At 38.9% G+C, this 22,107-nt stretch overlaps 1 long non-coding RNA gene across 2 annotated transcripts in view; it reads right to left on the minus strand.

The window, feature by feature from the left end:
- Positions 1-905: 905 nt before the first annotated feature.
- LOC139625539 (uncharacterized) overlaps positions 906-22,107 on the minus strand; it is a 30,540-nt gene continuing 9,338 nt past the window's right edge. The window contains exons 3-4 of one of the 2 annotated variants that reach the window (XR_011691915.1): positions 14,165-14,379; positions 906-1,465 (exon numbers count right to left, since the gene is read on the minus strand). This is a non-coding gene — a long non-coding RNA (uncharacterized lncRNA). Of the gene's footprint in view, positions 1,466-11,144; positions 11,865-14,164; positions 14,380-22,107 lie in introns of those variants that run through there. The other variant, XR_011691914.1, reaches the window with a different exon arrangement.

Raw genomic sequence — 22,107 nt, forward strand, 5'->3', positions numbered from 1 at the left:
CAGTTATGCAATAAATATATAATGAGCAAAACTCCATCATGTCTATACATGACACTACAGTGTGTTTAATCATTAAAGGTCAACACCAGTGTATGGGCTGATGTCGTCTGAACAAGTCAGTAATAATGTGGTGATTGGAGGTTCAAGGACAAACTGCACAGGCCTCTCATTTGTACTGAAATCACTTACTAATCGCAGGAAGTAGAGTGTGAAAGTCCTGATATCCTCAACTATCCTCTGTAGAGCTGTAACCTTGTTCATAGTGGCCTTGAATGCAGCATATCAGCAGCTACTTCAAATCCTCTGACTTTAAACAAGATTACTGCTGCACACTCAGACCTGACAGTCACATACATGTTTAAAGCCCCCAACTTATTACAACATAGGTTTTACTTTGGTTGCTTTGGCCATCACTTCTTAGAATTATGACAAAATTGCACTCACCAAAGTAATTGTAGTGATCTGGAAACAGAGTTGACAGGTCCAACACAAAAAGCCACATAATCAGGTTTTAAACAAGCCAACCATAGATTTGTTTAATCCTGTTATTTAAAAGGTCAACCTGAAAGTTGTACATGAAATTTTGAGAATAATTCTTTATTGTACAGGAAAACTGTGCACACACAACTACAGGAAGCTCTGAGCTCATTAATTTGTGCTTCCAGTTGTTGGGCAGTACTACACTGTAAAAAAAAAGAAAAATCACTGAGGATTTTAGTGAAATTAACTACTTTTTTCTTGTTAACTCAATGTAAATATGTAAGTTAACTAAGTTAATTCAACTTAGAATTTCTAGTTTTTATTTTCAGACATTACAACTTTTAAACATCAGTTGCTGTGACTTAAAGTCTTTTGACTTGAAATGATGAGATGAATGAATGACCTGCTGAAAGTTCACCCAACTCATTAAATGGATTTTTTTTAAAGAAACTAAACTAGCATATTAACAGACTTCCCAGCATGCATTGCTTGAGTTTAAACTCTGGAGAGACTCTTTTGGAGAAAAGATATGATATAAACTTGTAATACATGCAAAGGTATGTAATGGCTGTTTCTTTCCATAACAAGAAAAATAATATAGGCTGGTTGAACTTAACTTGAAAGTGTGAGTTGAAATAGTGTGGAGTTGTACATTTGTTTTCTTGAATGGATAATGTAACATAGTGGTTAGTTAAACAACTTGTGCAGCTCAACTTTTTGAGTTGAAACAAAGCTTATTTTCACCTTGAGTTTATTCAGTACTACAGCATACATGAAAATGTTGCTGGAGACACATGTCCAGAGGGTGCTGTGAGGTCAGATAACTGTCCTCAGCTGATATAACCTGAGTCGGTGTCTAGGATAACAAGTTTGAAAATCAATGAATGGGGTTGTGGAGCAGGAAAGAAATGAGCTTAGCATACCCCTGTAGCCCGCTCCTCATCTCTGCTTGAAGCTATCAGCATCAGTTTCCTCAGATGATTAACTGAAAAAGACAGATTAAATAAATCCAGTGTGGACACAAGCTAAGTTAATATTGTGTTGAAGTAAACAAGATTAAATATCTGACAAAGACTATGTTGTTAAGATGGCTTGCTGGAGGTAAATGCCATGAAAAACATTAACATACCTGTATTTTTTATTTTCAGTAATGTGATGTATTTCTAAACAAGATAAAATGCATGAGAGGGAGGGAATCCATGGTGAAATCCATTTGATGGCAGACAGTCAAATCAAAGTGTCAAAGAGACATTAGATTAGGTGAGGTACATTTCTACCTGTTTTTTATGCTGTAAGATGTTGAGCCAAATTGATTAGTTAAATTACTCAATAAAGAGTTAATATACGTTTGGGAATCGAGTTCAGGATTAAGATAATGATTGTCTTTGTCTTAGGGTAAAGCTCAAAGGTGAAATTCAACCTAAAATACCTACACTGTTAGGGATATATACCTCCAGTAGTCAGTGATTGAACATGACATGGTTACATGATCCCAGTTTAGCAAAATAGATGATCTCTAAATTTGAAAAGGATGAATAAGCAGGTTAAAAGGTCAACATACCAGTATGTGTAGAGAGACTAAAACTAAGCCCATTGAATGCCTCTCATGCTGGGAGCCATAAATACATCCATATGGCCATAAACTCTCTCAACAGTCAACTTGCTGATGGCATTAGAGACAAAGTTAACCAGAGTCAGTAGGAATAACCCTCTGGGGACCATGAACTAAATGATGCAGAATTAGACAACCTGAAATACCATATGTTCACTGGGATTCACAAAGGTTCAGAGAACCAGAGGAAACCTCTTCTCTTGGGTAAGGTTAGTTGTTTTTAGTTTTTCACCACAAGAAATATTAGTTGTTACTATGCTCAGCCTATCAGTTTGGACACATGACCCCCCCCCCCCCCAATAAAAAACTACAACCTGTCATTTTTCCACTTCAGTTTTTGTCCAGATTAAAGTAACGAGTTGAGAGATCACATTGACATGTTAATTATTGAGCTTTAGAGGTGCTGTTTAGGTGGATTTTGCTGGGCTAGTGGTCTCCCCCTGCTACCAGTCTTTATGCTAAGCTAATTGGCTGCTGGTACTAGCAGCATATGTATTGTACAGGCATGAGACGAGTAGCCAGTCACTGTTTTAGTCTGTAATGTAACTTTGCTCGCTGGCAGTTGGTCTTGTTGATGCAGTTGATAGTTGACGTCACTACATTCATATTGAAAGTATTGAAAATTTGTTTGTGCTCTACTGGAGCGGTTTATGTCAGTGGTACATCTGGACATCAAATATCAATATATCAAATAACATATCAGCATCAAGATCAAACATTAACAGACATGAGAAACTCAACAAAGACTAAAGAGCTGAGCTAGGGCATGTTTGAATCAAATGAATTAGAAATCATGACTCAATTGTTACACTTCTGTCCTTGAAGCAGGTGTTTTCTATGTGTTGTTTGAAGTGCAGGCTCCGAGATGAAAGCAGGTCTCATTCCAGATTTTTGAGCAAGTGTGGATAAAGCATCTTTGATCACAGCCGGTTTTAAAAGCTGGTAAAGGGGTTGAGTGCTTGTGAGATGGCTCTGGTTACATGTTCCTGTCTTGTTTAAGAGTAATTACACACTAGTGTTTCAGCCCGTCTCTCCTCACTACACACTGCTGAAAAATGTTTGCTGGGGTGACTGAGTGATGGAATAAAAGGCTGGGTGGGTGTAGTGTGTTCTCTGATCAAATTTCCATCCATTTCATGTCAGAGTGATAAATATGGGCGGGGTCAGAGTCAGTAACAGAATGAATTTCAAATTGAAATGGCTCCACAAAGCTGTCTTTTCTTTGCAACTATAGTAATCCAAAGTTTAATTACCCTTTAAATTGTGTTTTATGTTGTTATTATTGTGCTAAAAGACAGAAAAAATATTCTGGAGAGTAAAGCTTTATGGTCAAATGATTTGTGTAATTATGTCCTAGCTGTTGGTTCAATGATTGCTTTTTGTTGAGACCAAAGTGGGAGAGCCCCACTCAAACAGGATTCATTTTAGAGGGGAAACTGGGAAATGAAATATTTACTGTGCTACTCAGAGACTGCCCTGTGAAAAATGACCCCATAGGTCGTCTATGCAAGCAGAGTATTACAACCCATAATTATTTTTATTGTTAGACTGCTGTCAGAATTATGATGGCAGTAAAGACAGGAGTTAGGTTATACAATATATGGAGTATCAAAGTCTATGTGCACATAAAAAAAGTTCACGTGTCAGGAGCGCTCACAGCAGCTCAATACTTTAGACTTTGGAGGCGGAGACAGTGACTCCGCTCCTTTGATTGGTCACTTTCAACACAAAACACTGTGTTGACCACTGGCTTGTACGTCAACATTGCTACTGTATTGGACCTGGCAAGACTGGCCTGTAAACAAATACAGGTAATAAAAAGCACTATAATGTTTACATTTCTCAATCGATTTCAAGGGTTTTGTCTTTGACCCTGTTCAGAACTAGCATTTACACGCAAAGATTGGATCACCGGATCCTTAGAGCAGTGGTTCAAAGTGGGGTCCGAGGACTCCCAGGGGTCCTTGAGGGGGTTCCTGTGGGTCCACAATTAGCCCGTAATTATTTATTTTCACTATATCTCCATCCATAGTAACACAGTGACAGAATGTATGAGTATTTTGGTCACGAGTTTAAACACTTTCTGGAATAAAACATCTGAAAGCAAAAATCTTTCAGATGTTGGTCCGTGGTCTAATTTGTGTCCGTCAGTCAGGACCCCTAAGGTCCTTGATGTGAAAAAGTTTGAGAACCACTGGTTCAGAATCTCAATAGTTAGAGGAGAGAGGAGTGTATCAGTGTTAGGCTGACATGACTGGGATGCATAGGTCAACAAAACAGGACTTTCACACAGGAGACTGCCTTTCATTTCCTGTGTGAAACTAATAACCAGCATTATTTATTTTACCCATCCACATCCATTCCCCAGTCTTTACTGCATGTTTATTATTGTTGCCGTGGCAAACGTCTGGTAGCTCCTACAGGTCATATCTCAGGGTACAAACAAGTAACCAATATGGTGGATTAGGTCAGAGGACTTGTTGGCTTCTTTGTAATTTAAGTTAATCTTTGGTGGCATTTTATCAATCAGGAAATTATAGGATAGGTCTGTAACAGACATGGATGATGCACAGGACGAGTAAGCCACAGGGAGGCATGGGAGGAGAGACGTAAGGCAAAGACACTACATGGGGTGAATTTGAATGAAAAAAAATCATAATTTGTTCAAATCTGAACACACAGATATCATACCACTTCCTGAGGATATCATATACCTCTGATGTTCATCGCAAATAAATATCCATGAATCTGCTTATCATCATCACCATCATAAAAAGGACACTGCTATGTTTTCATCTATCAGTAGCAGTGGTGGAAAATAACTGTGCAAGGCAAGCATCGTTCAGACACGAGGCAGTTCAAAGTGCTTTACAGCAGTATGGAAATACATTAAAAATAAGACATTAAGACATTAAAATTGCATTTAAAAGAAAATAAAAACTGTGTAATTTAAAGTGCTTCACAGAGTCATAGAATAATTTAAAACATTTAAAATAAAACAATAAGAAGACATTAAAATTACATTTAAAAACCAATAAAAACAAAAGCAAAAGCAAGAAAATAAATAGTTACAGGTTAAAAACAGGTTATGTTTATATTATTTATTAGCAAGCTGCAGCTAACAATAATGATTTAAGCCCTGATTTCAATGAGCTGATGGTTTCAGCAGACCTCAGGTATTCAGGAAGCTTGTTCCACATGTCGGGAACATAGAAACTAAACCACCTTGCTTGGTTTTGATTCGGGAACACTGAGTAAACCTGTCCCCCAGTAACCCGATTGGTCTGGGTGCTTTGTGATGTACAAGTAAATCAGAGATGTATTTAGGCCCAAGACTATTTAGTGCTTTATAGGCCAAGTAGTGGGATTTGTTGGGTCCATTCCTAGTTTGATTTGTCATGGATTCAAGGTGAGCACAGATTTTTAATCTTTCTTTTTCTTTTCTGACACATCCACCCATTGATTTGTACAATGCACTTGGTCAGCAAATGTAAGGGACTGTATTTACCTGGTCACACTGTTATATAAGGTTGTGTCTAATCTACATAAATATGATGAGAGATGTTACAATGTTCCATAATTTGAGCAAAGCATGAACAGAAGAGGCCAGAGAATGGACCCTTGAGGAACTCCACACGTGACTTTTGTTTGCTGAGATTCATAATTCCTACTTGACACAAAGTAGTCCCCATCCTCTAAATATCATTTAAACCAAATCAGAAAGTCCCACCCAGTCTGTCTGCATCTTATGGATGCAGATCTAACATCCATTAATATCAAAATGTGGGCACTGGATGGGAAAATGAGGAGTTTATTTTTGCTCTACGTGTGGTAAGCATAGCTTAATTGTGAGTATTTGCATAGCGTTTAGAAAAAAAAAAAAAAATAATACTGTTCATTCATATTAGGAAGGAAGAAATGATTATGGTGCTTTTGTTGTCAGGGCAACAATTACCAACCATATGAACAGCTGCAAGCCCACATGCACAAAGACACACAGAGCTGTTTGTGAACTATTATTTTTATTATAATTACAGATGTTAAACCAACCAATAGTTTTTTTTTAGTGCTGATATCTGTGCAGGCTCATATCAGTTGCTGCGCTATTATTTCATTTGTTTGCAGTGTGTGAGTGTGTGCACCTGCATGCGTGTGTGGAATATGTCCATGGTGTATAATGCCCTCCCAGCAGAGCAAGGATGCAGTGTGGTAACTGCCTCTTTTCTTAATCAATTATCATGGCTAATTAAGAGGAATACTTACAGACATGCGCATATGCAGCTACACAGAACTATCACATGGTAGAGATAACAACTGCTGTGTGGTTTACGGAGCCAATTTCTTACCAAGACTTAAATAAAACAAATGCCATTAAAATGCCAACAATTACAAATGCCCTAAGATTCACGAACATAGCATGGTTTGCAAATACAAAACAATGCATTTTGTTTTAAAGTACAAAACATACCTGTCAAAGAAATAACATTTTTAATACAACATTCCTCAGAAACAAATATCCTACAAAGACAAAAAACACTTGAAGCCAAACCGAAGGTACAGGACTGTCGTCCCGGGTGACAAGAAACGAGGTAGGAACTCTTCCCATAATGTTACTCCACCTCCATCTGGAGCAACATTTACTGTTTTATTATTCCTATCAACCCAGCATAGATGACAGTAAAATTATTAATTTTAAAGAAGAGTGCCATTTCATGCTAATGTCTTAACAGAGGTCATGATTTGATTTAGTGCAGCAAAATGAATAAAATTATGTATATTCATTGATACTATAACCAGATAACCAGTTACTTTCCATCAGGGTAAATTATTTTCCATCAGGGTAAATTGGAATCAGCTTCTGCATAATATAGGCTCTCCAAATACACACGGGTCATCTGACAATTCCCTGTAAAATATAGAAGCTTGTGAGCCATGGTGAAGGAGACACCAGCATTGACGTTTTCCTTTTTCTCCCCCTTTTCAGGATTTGCTGGTACAACATTGGAGAGGCTCCATACATGAATTCTACTTGTTGTCCTTCCGCAGCCACTTGACCCAGATTACCTTGAGTTTGTGTGTTCTCAGAAGGTTGTTCTCTTTAGTACTCTCTATGATCAGTTTCTCATCCCAAAGGCTACAGTAGAAGCACTGACAAAGCTACACAAGCTGCTTGTTGAGGAAAGACAGAGTCAGGTCCCCACACATGAGAGTTGGACCATTTGGTGACTGAAATTAAAAATCACATGCCTCATGCTGGGTATGGTTAAAGGTAAAGGTAAAGATAAGGACACTTATTTTGAAATTTTTATCTGACCCGATTGCTGACACTTTTTAAGCAACCATTAACCAACATGGTTAACATGTACTATTTAGAACAGACGACTGTCTATAAACAAAACACAGTAAATCCTCAGGCACCAGCCAGCAGAACTGCCTCTTCTGTGTAGGAAAATGTTGAATAATTTATTAAAATAAATCACAAATAGTAGCCAGACTTTCTAATTCATAAACAAATTAACAAAATTAAAACACACATTGAATCCTCCAGCGCTGAGAGCACTGTAACGCATCAGGAACAGCCAACGGGTTAGCAAAATGGAAACTTTTACTTTTAAAACGCATCACTTTTGCTACATTTAGCCTGCTGTCCATCTGGAGTTTTCGAGCACCTAAAACCTGCAGTGTTGTAGTCTGGATGGGCAAAAACAGACACTTTTGGAAACGGTGACGTAGACACCTGTGGTGGCTCCCTGATTGGGTCTTATCAGCCTCGACCACCAGCAGTGAAAGCAACACGAATAATGAATGACAAAAGTCTGCAACAGTAGGTGACATGACATGTTGATGTAACTCTGAATTACTGACAAGATTGCAGTGATTAAGAGGCTCAGAGTGTTCATGGCCAAATATGGAACAACAGCAGGTGGAGGCAGGTTTAGTCCCACTTCTATATGTCGGACCCATTTTTCTCATTATATGCAGTTTTCTTCTGACTTATATTTACATCACAGCACTCTTAGTGAAGAGATTTGGAGATGGTTTTGTAACATTTAACTGACCCACAACATTTTTTCATTGTTTTTTGTTTTTTTTTCCAAGACAGGTGTGATCAAAAAAACACAAAACAACAACAACAAAAAAAAAAAACAAGTAACAAATATTCTACATGGTTATATGTAGGACACTATTAATATCAACATGCTTTGGTATTAAATAGTGCAGATCATCATATTCTACATGATGGATTGGCTTATGGTTGCTGTCTACAGTATATGCACTAAGGATTTTGGCCCAGGGACTCAATGGGTGCTGCACTTGGTTACTCTGAATTTGTCACTGTGGGGAACTAATTTTGTCTTTCCCAAACCAACTTCTGAGAGCATCTACAATGGCCTTTGGAATGAAAATAAAATTAGAAAATGAATTAAGGAGAGAACAATTTGTGTAAACATTTAAATTCAAGTCCTTCACTTGCACCTTTTAGAGAATGACTGGATCAACAACTTAGGAGGAACTAAAGAAGAAAAAATTATTCACTTAATTGTGAGAATTAATTTTCTTTTCAGACCTTTTAGTTCTGGCAGTGGCAGAAAAACAAAAAACAATTTTGTTATACAACATGATGTATAAATTTATGTAAGCCATATCTAATCTTTGTCAAACTCTCCTTCCAGAACTGAAAGACTCTGGAGAGACCTGGGGTGAGCTCTGACCAATATATACCACAGTGTGCTGCACTGACCAGAGGGTAAATAGTTTGCTTGACCTTTCAAGGATTGCACACCCCTACCAACTTTCTCAGCTGGTCGCACCAGCACGTGATTTGGTTGTTTCATTCTCCTCTGTAGAACAATTACTGTCAACTAACTCCTGGAAGGAAGTGAGGAGTGGCTCTGTGTTTTGAGTGATGCATTGGTCCCAAATTGCATTATCATAAGTGTAAAAATATTTTTAGTTAACATATTATAAACTGGAAGGACGAAATGATAGGTCCCTGCAGGTTTTGTGTTTCTCTGTGTTGTTGTGCAACTTCAAAGCTCTGAGCTTCAACTGTGTTGACCTGGTGAGAAGTTTCGAGTTGCCTGCAGTGGATGGACCACATTGCCTCCTCCCCTCGCTCCTCATTTTGGTTTAGTTTTATATAATAATCAGCCATAGACCGCTTCATCTGTGGTACACGGTAACATGAAGAGAAAGAGGAAGGGGGCACAGCTGGGTTTTCTTGGCCTTGTGACATCCTGGGTCACCTGCCACACATCCACCAATAGTATTTGGAAACTGGGTCCTTGGGTCAGTTTCACACTCAGGTGTGAAAAGGTGAAGGAGTCTGGGGAACTTAGTGCTAATAGCCCTCTTCTGTCTGTGGAACAGAATATTAAGGCTTTTATTTATTTATTTATTTTTTTTTTTTTTATGAATTTGTAGGATGAACTGGCTCAGATTTTTCAGATGCTGTCTGTGTCCCACCTTTCTGTGTGTAGTATGTATTGTAGTAATATATTGTTATATATCGTTGATAACTTTCATTTCTTCTTGACTATGTATATTCATATATATTTTCCGCCGACACTGAGCTGGTGGTGTATCACAGAATGTCATTGACCAGCTCCCCAGTATTGGGCTTGATGAAACCATACTGGACCTACATGACCACATGTATAAGCCAGACCTGCCTGATGACTGAGAGCAACTACCAGCCCGTGACATGCCCCCCTTCCCTGGCCCTGAGCAAGTTGTTTCTGAAGGTGACCTCTTTGACCAGCCTGAGCGCATTACCTGCAACAGCAGCTTGATGCAACTGGCCATACCCATCAAGGAGTGCAATTACAGTTACCACCAGATGGGTCATGAATGTGATGTTGTTCCACCTTTTCAGCTGAACTTTCATTTAAGGAGCACTGCAGCCATTGCAGAATGGGTGAGTGTAGATTCTTAATTTCATCTACTTTATCCCTTACGAAGGACTGCATGACTCACAGAGCAGCGAGCAGTAAGGCTGCCAAATAACACCCATAAATAACTGTCCGGCAAGAAATCACCCAACTCATTCCACACTGCACTGCACTTTATGCCTATATCACTTAATGCTGTAATGAAGGGCTGCACAACTGCTAAATCAGTGCATACTTGCATTGATGGCTTGTACATACTAACACACTGGAAATTACAGCTTGTATTCCTCATGTACACTTATAACTGTATACTTTTATACTCTCGATCTCAACTATTTTTCCCAATTATTTCATACTAACACCTATCACTGCACTGCCACAGATTGAGCACTCACTAATCAAAAACATTTATCATCACATAAGTGAAATTGTTGACACTGAATTGTGTTAAGTTGTGTTACTAGTAAAAAAGGCCTGGATGAGCATTTTTGTAAAAGGGCTCGTGCTCGTTCTGACTGGTCCAGCTCTTGTGGTCTATATCATAGTTTAGTTCACATTAGTATAAGCTGTAAAACTGGAACAGCCAGCCAGTCCTGAATTAAGTAAAGCAAGGGGAATATAGTGACGCAGGTGCCCACAACAGTCTATGCAGTGACGTACAGTGTAGATGATGTAAAGCAGTTTGGGGATGGTCATCAATTACTTGCACACAATGGACAGTGTCGTTGCTTTAGGGAGGGCATTGTCGAAAATATCCTCACGAGAACCACGCCTACATATAGACATTTGACAGGCTTCTGGGTCAACTAAACATAAAATGGTCATCACAGATGCACACAATGCAGATTTCGCCACTGATGAGTGAGTACAGATGCACAAGAGACAATATTCACCTGTTTGTACAACCACAATTTTCCTCGAGGAAAATTGCGGCTCTTTTCTTCTTCTGCAGTTTTAGCAGTGCCTTTCCCAGTGGACTGTGCTGATAACAATACAGCATCACCACATTGTGGTGGTTGGTCACTTCTAACTGTATTTGCAGCATTACGCAGAGTGAAAAGCTTGTTAGAAAATAACCTGTCACAGTTTGTCAAGAGCTGGAGCAGCATAAAATTCAACAGAGGGGGCTGCCTCATGATTTCTATGCAGGAAAAACCCTGAATAAGAGGATGAAACAATGAAATTTTATCAACAACCCCTTTTTTTATTTGATGATGGCAGCATCTGGACGCTTTCAGTTTTACATGTGTCTGCTGACTCAGACTGTACGGTCAAATGAGAAATTTCACATTATACTCAAGCCTAGAGACTGAGAATGCCACAGCACAACTTTTGAATGTTTTTGTTTTTTTTTTTGTTTTCCCAAAAGTCATAAATAATGTGTTGTGAACAACAGTCAGGAGTAATGTAAAGTCTGTGTACTCATTAGTAACTGTGCTAAAATGTATATTGCCTCCTGTGGCCGTTTAACTGTCTTGTTGATTAGAATAGATTGTTCATAATATTTTGTATCATTTCAAAATAAGGAAAATGCAAACTTTTGCAATGAACTGTGTGTATCCAATGAAAAAGGCAAATTTGTAATGCACCAAAGCACAACTATATGAGACGACAACATACTTCTCACTGCAGCCCTTGGTATGCATCTCAATGAAGACAGCAGGGTACATTGCTTTACATATTCTACATACGTTCTCAGTGATGTAAAACTTTATATTTATTTTATTACCAAAGGAATAATAAGGCAACATCAATCAACCCCAAACTGAGCTGCTGGCCACTCATTTAGTTTGACTTAGCTTAGTCTCAGATAGCTAGACAGGACTGTCATCCTTCCACAGCGACCCAGACTCCATCATATCCAGACCTGGACCTCCAACCTATAAATTATTGAGAGTTATTAAATTTTGTGTTTCTTTTTTAACTGGCGCAGCTTTTCTAGCCCTTCCTGCTTTAGCAGCTCAGGAAACTCACAGACCTAATTCAACGCTGTAAAACTTCTCACATGATGCTACTCAGCCAATGTCAGTGAGTGAGATACACATGAGAGAAGTAGTTGGAGAAATAAGTGGGGAAACAGGGGGAATGCGATATAAGAGAGTAAAGGGGAAAATGACATGTGAAAGCTGTTCAGTTAAGATGTGTTGACATTGTTTTTTTATGAAAATGGTTGAGACATTTACAATGTGAAATGGAGTTAACAAAAAAAAAAGAAAAAGGGAAACTCAAGCTTTCTAAAATGGAGCAAGATATTTTAAGATGCACATTTTTCAAAAGGTCTCTGATGTACCCATTACAGTTCATATTTTCCATGAGGAAAAGAAACGTGATTATTATTATTAGAGAATATAGTATTTATCATTCCTGAAGTGGCAAAGTGGAAAAAAGGTGAAGAAAACAGGGAAAACAAGTCCCTGGGATTGTTCTTAAATTACAATTACACCTACTGGATGTAATAGTTATTATAAATAGCCACATCTATGTGAAGGTGTCTGTTCTCATCACATTTTTCCATTTCATTTCCACACATCAAGAAAAGGCACCAGTGAACATCTCTCTATTCAGCTGCCTTCCATTGCCACAGTTGCTGTCATTGGGAGCAATTCAGTTCCTGATTGGAAGTCATGCTGCGGCAGACAAAAAGTAGTAAAATAGCTCATTTAGTGAGCCATCATTCGCTTCGACTCTTCTAAATGAAACACCTGGCTTAAAATGACTTCATTCATCTGAACTCTTTAACTCTACAGCTGGCAGCATTTCACCTATTACAGTACATATAAAGAGAAAGAGCAGAATCTCATGGGGCAAAGGGGGCAATGGTCACATCATGACTCCATATAGATGTCTATTCAACATCACCATAGACATTCTTCCAATACTCCAAAACCCTTCCTCCTCTGTCCAGCAATATTTACATGTGTGTAATAATATTTCCCTCACTGCCAGTAAGGTAGTAGTCTTTTTTTTCTCTGTTTACATGACTCCATTTAAAAAATAACGATATTGTTATGTAGAAGGAATTGCAGTAATTTGAGTTGAAACATAAAATTTTTCATTTCCTGTTACTCATCTTTTTCTAACCTCCCCACCAACGGCTAGAGTCTGTCCCAGGATGTAGACTAGCCTGAGCTACAAAGCAGTTTACTCTGCCTCATGTTATGGCCAGGACAGGTCAGTAATCAGGTTTGCTAGACTAGACCAGTTCAGCCCCTAATTCTTTAAATGGGAGGGGAAATGGATACAGTAAATAGAGTAAATAAAAGAGCATCATAAATGTCATTTAGGACAGACACTGGGGGCTGTGATTTCTTGATCAACTAGGTTTATCGTATGGCATAAAATCAAAGTATTTAACTTTGGCAAATTTGAAAGTCCTGTACAGCATTTTTAATGGCAAAAAAACAAAACAAAAACAACAAAAAAAACAGGTGCTTAAGGATGCAAATTTATCATTATAAACCAATAACCAGGGTTGGCGTGCCAGCCATATCATGCCGTGATATGGAACATTTATGATTTTTTTAAAATTTATGTTAGCATACACAAAAGTGTCTTTAATGTTTATCCAACATTGAGCTTAGAAAAAACACAGCCTATCACAATTTGTGTGTTGATGTGAGTGAAGAACCCTCATTCTGGAACAGACGGTGCACGTGGACATTTCTTGATTATTACTGCACTCTTCCCAGGACTATTCAATCAAAGCCCCTCTCTTTGTGTTTGGCAAAAGACGAGAAAACGATGTGCTTCCCTGTGTTACAAAAGTGTGTTAAGTAAGGAGCATTATTCATAACAGCATTTGTTTCAGCTGCATTGTCAATCAATATTTTCAAAAGCAAAAGGGTTTTTTTTTTTTTTTTTTTCCCAATTGCAGCCTCAGTCCAGTCTTTGTCATAGTGTTGTCAATTAAAGGTCAAAGAAGTAACAAATCCTCCAATATATTCTCAAAAAAAAAAAACAAAAACAAAAAAAACTGTGAAAGTAAACAAGGCAGCAGCCATGTCAGTCTGTCAGGGATACAACACTGCTGGATTTTGTGGATTTGTTTGGTTGAAATAATTTGACGGTTTTGGTGGATTTAGTGCCGAGCAGTGTTTCAGCTCTGCTCCACATTGCACGTTTTCTCGCGCTGCTTCTAATACCTGTCAGAAAGCAGGCTCTGCTTTAAGCCATCTCTCACCTGGACGAGTGACCACCTGCTCCCCGGCCAAGCAGTAGAGACACGGCTTCATCTCTGTGTTAATGGCTGATGGCTGAGTGGTTGTGGCAGGCAGCCCTCTGCAGCCCACATGCCTCGTCGTGTCACCCAAGGGCCCGCAGGATGGGAGAGGAATGGTGTGAAAGTGGAGATGGTTAGCACTTCCACATCTGTCAGCTGGGCTTGGCAACTCACACCTAACATTTACGTAGGTGGAGAAAGTGAGGGCAAAGAGGGCAGGGGAGGAGAGAAAAAAAAAAAAAAACAGCAGAATGACTATGCATCATACAATTGTGTTGTTTGAACTTAAACCGTGACTATTAGAAATGAGAGGAATCGACAAATAGATGAAATAAACAACTTAAATATAAATTTAATGACATCTGCTGTAGATTTAGAGGGTGGTATGCTTTCATAGATTGGCTGTATACAGTTGAATCTAGGTCCATATAAACTTGACACTGATGTGGAATAAGTAGCAACAAAAGCAAAAGCAACAATTAGAAACAGTTTAAAGTAGTGGTAAAATAGAGGAAGGGTAAAGCTTTACCCCTGTGTGTCTGTTTGAAACACAGAGCAGAGAGGCCACTGCAGACAGGAGAGAGTGTGCACTTTGGCTGGATTCACACAAAATGCGACCTTTCCACGGCGTTGTGTGGAGGTGGGGGTGTGTTTCTTTGTGCTATAGAGTGCATAACTGAAACAATCAGAAAATAACATTTCTGATTTACTGCTTTGTTCTCGCTAAAGCCTCTCATCATTCACGCTCTAGCTCGCTCGCCCACTGCTGCTCTAAGTCTCTCTCTCGCATGTTGAACCAAGGAGGAGGGGCCAACTGTGAATGGTGTGTTTACAGGAATCTAGGAGCATTAACACACACATCATAATTATGTTACCACTACATTAGCATATTAAAAATGCTAATCCATACAGCTACACATGGACCGTCAACTAAGTAGATACATCCACTTTAGTGATAAGTTAGAGCACAGACCAGGCCAAAACTGATCATTATTTAATTTGTTTAGCCTGCAGCTAGTGTTCGCTACACGGCAGGGACAGACCGAATGAAGTAGAAGTCAGACACTGTTCAGTTGACTTCCATGGCTTCACCTCTTAGCCAGAGATATCTCCTCAACAGACAGAGCTCAGATCAGTGCCCATTGTTTTATCAGTCTAGCTCTGAGGTAGACGCCATATTTAGATCAGGGAGGGGATAGCCACAGTCAGCCTGCCATCGTGACTCATGACAGTCAAGTAAACTGTGACGTGGATTATTACTGACTGGACGTGTTGAGGTTCACAGGACTGTCAGGACTCAGCTAGTACAGTCAGCTACCGTCTATGTTACTTTTTAAAATTTAAAAAGAAACTTGCTGTGATAACTTGATTTACACGACAAGTAGACATTTTACAGAATACACAGCCCTAACTGAACCATTTAAATGAATAATCACTGCGTATACATAATAGATGTAAATGTTTGACAGTGTTTACTGACAAAAGGTGCCCTGCCACGCCTGGTAACTTGTGGCACAGAAAGTGTTCTTGTCTATAAACTCATTGATCAAGGGAGTGTCTTCATCCATTTGTAGCTAATTGTAGAAATGAGGCACGTGCACGTGAGCCAAATTTCTGTGACTGAGTGAGATTTATCAAACGGGATGATGTGTACGCGTGCCTTTTTGTGCATATTTCTGGTTTTGTGCACAGATAGTTTGCAAAAAAAAGAAAAAAAAAAGTGTAAAACTGTAGGATTAATCTGGTGGCATCTCATCTAGTATAGCACCTGTATACGATGGTGCATAGCACCAGTGCTGCTGAGCAATGTCCTTGAAACTTTGTAGTGTACACACCACCTTTTTATTTTATTATTTTGTGATGTTGTGGGCTACTCCCAAGGTTTTGAAGCCTTGGGTCCTTGGAAACCTTTACACTGAACTGAGTCAGACTCTACTGTTGCGTTGACTGGAGCCAACCAATGATTGGAACCAAAAACGACAGATGTCACAACACGGCAACTACGCAGTGGTATTGAAGAACAACATTTCTTATAATGAATTCAAGCATTTTTGAAAGCTTCTCAATGGCTCTCACAGCTAAATAAGTTTGAAATCTTGTCTTCAAGCACTGAAGCCCTCAGCTCCTCACTTCATGAAATTAGTCAATTTTCGAATAAAATTCAAACCTGATAAGACCAAAGCAGGGGATGTAATTCTTGGTCTTCTTTTTTTTTTTTAAAACAGGCCTATGACTGATTTGAAACAGCCTTGAATTAGAATGAGAATATTAATTCACTTTTTATTTCTCTCCTTTATGAGGTTGTTTTACCATTTACATTTCCACCATTTTCACATTAAGAAGACCTGCAGGTTAGACTCTGCACAGATTAAAAAATAAACCATTATATACTAAGTGTGTTTGACTGCTGTGAAGGACAGATGGTGTCAAGTAATTACTAGGCATATGCACATGCAGACACATCCATGTGCATGTGTGTGTTGTGTGCAAGTGTGATATAACAAGGATTTGATTCTGCTAACTGCAGCTTTATTGTATTAGCTGCAATAAAAAAAAAAACAAAAAAAACTCAAGCATATTTCTTTAGGTTTGCATGTCTCATTGTAAATAATTACTCCGATGTTTCTTTAGAATCAAACAAAAAAAAAAAAAACAAACAAACAAAAAAAACAAACAACTTCTTTCCCAAGCTGTGAAAAAAAAAAATCCACTGCAGAGGAGGCACTTGAGTATCATCTTTTCATTGATTTGTATGACCTTGTTGCTTCATCACTTATTGATTGTAGAATAACACTTTGCTAACTTGACTATGACATCTCTAACCCACAGATGAATGCAACAAAATCATGCCTCTCTGCAGTGCTATCAGCCTCTAGGCTTTTTTTCCAGAAAAAAAAAAAACAGAACTTATTCGATGACACTTTTGCAGCAATAACCTGCTGTAGAATACAGCAAGTAGACAAGCTCAAACCAACAATTCATATCATTCAATTAAATGTTGATGAGGGTAAATAAAGTTGCAGGTTTGATGTGAAAAAATGATTTTATGTTAGATTCCAGAAATGTTCTTCTTAAATTCGAACAAAGGTTAAATATGAAACATATGTTGGTTTGATTACATTAGTGACCAATGTTCCCTCAAATTTTTCATGTGTCTTGGCATACACAGAAGCTCCCTGAGCACACCGAGGGCCATTGTGAGCAACATCAGATGTGCACTCTGTGGCCACACACCAGTATCACACCTGATCAACACCTGGGATCATAGCAAGTTACATGGCTTATTAAAAGAATCAAGTTACAGCAGCAATTTCCATTCGTTTACTTTTAATGTAAGTGATTTGGCCCACTTAAAATGAAATGCACTGTTGTTAGCTAGCTAACTTGCACGGCGCCGCGGCACGTGTGGGAAGGGCACCTACGCAAGCAATGTCAATGCTATGATTGGCTGTGTAGCGTAAGTGAACCGTATCGTATCATTGGCTGGACATCTGTCACTCACTGTGTTACACTGCAAAAAGTTATAGAAAAAAAATGTTATTGCTCTAATTAATTTACAGTTTATGTTGAATTTTATTTTATGCGCTGTATAGATTTTCTTGTGTGCTGAGAATGTGTGAGCAGTGCGCGATTGCGCAAGCGCGCAGCTTAGAGGGAACATTGTTAGTGACATCCTCTGTCATCTCTAATGTTCGCTTCCATAGTGTCTTCATCAGAATATGATAATTACACAATGTCACCTGTAGGTTGAAAATAATATTTTGGTGGCAAGAGAGCTACAGCCTAATGACAGCACAGTGTTTTCGGGAATAATATTTCTTTCAGTTTTAACTTATGGAAATAGCAGTCACATTAACAATACTACATACTGTACGGATGGTAAAAAAAAACAAAGTGGGGAGGAGGTAACAATTTATGCACAGTGGAGATGTGCATGTACACATGCAGAAGGATTATCTGTTACATTGCATTGTTGTGCAAGTAACTACCTTCATATTTACCCCAAAAACTTTAAGGTCACACATATGTTCATACAATAAGAACAAGACTACGTCAAAACCTAGTATGTGGCTGGACTGCCTGTGGTCAAATCCTGACTGACAAAAATCACCAAACACGAATGAAAGAGAAAGGTGGGGCTGTGATTTCAGCTGTATTCACCTTTAAAATGATCACTCAGAAAGTTAGGAGAGACAGACTATGTTTTTTTTAGTTTTTTTTTTTTTTACAGGCTTTTGCCTGTATTACAATCATAATGAGAGAGATGGGAAAATGGGAGAGAGAGCGAGAGAGACATGCAGCAAAAGGTCACAGGCCAGACTCGAACCCATGTCGCTGGGGCAAAAACTAGACCCAAATGGCAAACACTCTACCAAGTTAGTTGGCAAGGCACATGCTCTGAATGTGACTTTAATTATTATTTTGTCTCTCACACAGCTCACAGCCTCCACCAGAAATCCACAATAGTTTAGCTTTTATTTAGTTCCAACTCCAGAACATCACAGACTTTTATTATTTGTTTATGTCTAACTTCCTCAGTTTGATATGTAGAATTGGTCATAGTGGTTAGTATGAATCCTTCTTATTGATTTTCTCTCTCTCTCTCTCTCTCTCTCTCTCTCTCTCTCATATCTTACATTTAGTTATTCCTCTGTCTCCCTTAGTAATGATACATGTAATGAAAGTTTATTTGCTGTAACGAAGGTTAGGCTTAGTGTATTGTGTACAAGTGCTCCTGAGCAGTGGTGGAAATACCATCACTCACTCAGCCAGTCAGGGACATTGGCGATTAAAGGGCTGGCCCTGCTGTTGCAGTCCAGCCAAAAATGAGTCATATTTATTTAAACCAATTAATTAGTCACTCTGCAATTGGTACTGCGTCTAAGTAAGTTGTGCATAATGCCTCCACATTTATAAGTGTGCCCACACCATATGTACAGTACAGGGGTGCAACTAATGATGACTTTAATTACTGATTTATCTGTAAAATATATGAAAAATATCCATCCCAGTTTCCCTGTGTCCAAGGTTATGTGTTCAGATTCTTTGCTGTGTCTTGTAAATAGTCAAAAATCCAAATATATTAAATTCATGATGTAAAACAGAAAAGCAGGAAATCTTCAAATTTGAATAGCTGTTTTTTTTGGAAACGATTGATTATCAGAACAGTTTATTAATTTTCTGCCGGTGACTGATCACAGCTCTGGTACAGTACATGGTGTTTTCTCCCCTGTCCATTCTTAATCTTTTATATTAAGTAGTGTGCTTTCATGCTTGCATATTAGTGCTGAGATGACCAAAACCAAAACACCACAGTGGTCCAGAAACATTACAGCACCTGATGAACTGATTACAAAGCTGTCTGAAATAACAGTGATGTTTGAAACGCCAAATCACAGCTGTGAAGTCTGCATCTTCTCCATGTGTAGTGAGAATCCTGACCATTAGTGTGACTGATGGGCTGTGCACATCTTCCAGCATCCTGCGGGTACAAGGAACAGTTTGATTTTCTGTTATGGATACTGTCTTAGAATCCAGCCTTAAGGTTTTGCTGTTTGCCTGTTAGAACCAACTGTTTTCCTGTTTTGAACTATGGAAGTAGTAAAACTTCAAAGTCAGCTTGCCTGCCTTTGAGTCATGTGTTTGAGTCCACTTTGTACCAAACTGAGCCTTAAAGCTACTTCCACCTTCACTGCTGACAAATTAGTTATAACAATACACACAACTGCTTAAAAGGTCTTTGTCAATTATACATGCACCTCAGTGGTTAGACATTTGAACAAGGGGCTGATGTTTTTTCTTGGGAAAACAGTCTTCCACTGACTGGATCACCACTGAATTTGCCAAATTTTCACTTGTTAAACTTTAACATTTCAGCTCCTTTTATTGTGAGTAGTAGTGAACATAGCAGCCTCTATGGGCTTCAAGGCAGGATTTTAAACTGATTGTCTTGCTTCCTCATTTCACCAAATGAATTCACACTTTTAGCTCAACAGGCCGTCAAACAAACATTTGTACCTTTCCTACATGTCATAAACCTACATCTCTGACCTGTTGAAAAGAACTTGTTCACATTAGGGGTCGAGCGAACTGACATTCTTATAGTATATCATATACAATCTTACTTTGGCTTATGATCTTCTGTTCAGATGAGTCATACAGATTGCACCATTAAATAGGTGCTCTATTTAGATATTTAATATTTAAAGGCCAGTTGTGCTCTGCTGCCTCAGAGTAGCGCCACATGCACCAGTTCCCCATTGATGCAGAACAAGAAGTACCGCAGGTCAAGGTGGTGAAGTCGGAGGGTGGAGAAACACGAAGCAGGGTGAAGAATAGTGGCGAACAAACAAACATTCGAAAGAAGCGTCAAAGTGGCAGAAAGATACGAATCACATCTTCTGGTCGGGACTTTCAGAATAAAATCAGATCATAAACAGGATGCAGAGATTTGTGACTGGTCTTTGAGTTGAAGTGACAGGCTTTGTGTCCTGGCAAACATATACACAACTAGTCATGAGATCACCAGTTCTAAATTTGTGGGGAGACTCACCATTCAGATAGTGGGTTCTAATCCTACCTAAAAAAAAAAAGACTGATATGATCTTTTGGCCAGATCTCCCACCCCTAGTTCACATGCAGTATTTTTCCAGCTGTGCAGGCTGTGTTGATGGTCATGACCTACCCACTTACTCATACGAGTCCTGTTGGTCACCATATCTAAATCAAATGCTTTTATGCAAATCAAGTTTAAATGAAGTTCAGCGAAACTCATGGTTCAGCACTAATATTCCAGTAAAAGCCACACCACTGAATACAGAGGTGAGCTCATGCAATTATAGCCGATGTGATAACACAGGATAGCTGAGCTTTTACAGTAAAGAGGCTAAAGAGCTGCTCTGAGAGGCTGGATGGCTGCTCATTTTTTAAGGTCACGGCAACGTGTGAACTGAAAGGAAGAGAGCTCATTTTTAACCTCTTCTGATAAGTGTTCAGCCCACCTCTCTTCCACTCCCAAGATATGAGGATATGATGAGTAATTAATGAATTGCATTTTGGAGCAAATTCCTCTACGAACTAATTGTGTGGAATTTCATTTACATTAGAGTTTTATTTGTTGTTTGACAACATTGACAACAAATGTTAAGTATTACCTTTGCCTAAAGTTGGTGGCGTTTTGATGATGGTGTTTTGGTGGTGGAGAGCGCTGTTACACACGTCGATCCAAAATCTCCCATAGATGTTCAACAGCGTTGAGATCTGGTGACTGTGAGAGCAACAGCCTACTACTCGCATTATTTTCATACTCAAACCATTCAGTGACCTCCCCATGCAAGGGGGCATTGTCATCGTCACTCAGAACAACTCTGCTGATTTGCACTGACCATCCCCTCTGAGGCGACAAGTGGACCGAAGTCATGCCAGCAAAATGCCCCCCCCCCCAAAGCAACACAGAGCCACAGGATCCCCTCACTGAAGGAGTCAAGCTGTACTGTTCTCTAGCTCCACACCACACATGCACTTGCCCACTTGTGGAGAATATGCTGAAGGATGACTCATCTTTTGCCAGAAAGGTTTAGAATTTGCTCATTTAAACGACTCAGCATGAAAAACTGGACCAGCTGGTATCTCTAATGAATCCTCATATTGTTTTATCTTTAGATGATTTTAACCTTTTTAGAACAGATACACCCAGTGGGATTTAGTCACGGTTGAACAATGTTTTGAGTTTATAGCTCTAAAAGTAAATATTGCACATATTTCAGTTACTGTGGCTGCAGTGTATCAACCTCCTGCTTCCTCCTCAGCTATTGATTAGGTAGCTGATCTTTTAGTTCCATATATAAATTCAGAGATGATCATTTTAGGTGATTTTAACTTGAACTAGCTGAGCACTGCCTCTG

Source organism: Trachinotus anak, unplaced genomic scaffold (genome assembly GCF_046630095.1).
Source record: "Trachinotus anak isolate AG129_WGS33_773 ecotype Australia unplaced genomic scaffold, CSIRO_AGI_Tana_v1 ptg000009l, whole genome shotgun sequence".
NCBI classification, from domain to species: domain Eukaryota; kingdom Metazoa; phylum Chordata; class Actinopteri; order Carangiformes; family Carangidae; genus Trachinotus; species Trachinotus anak.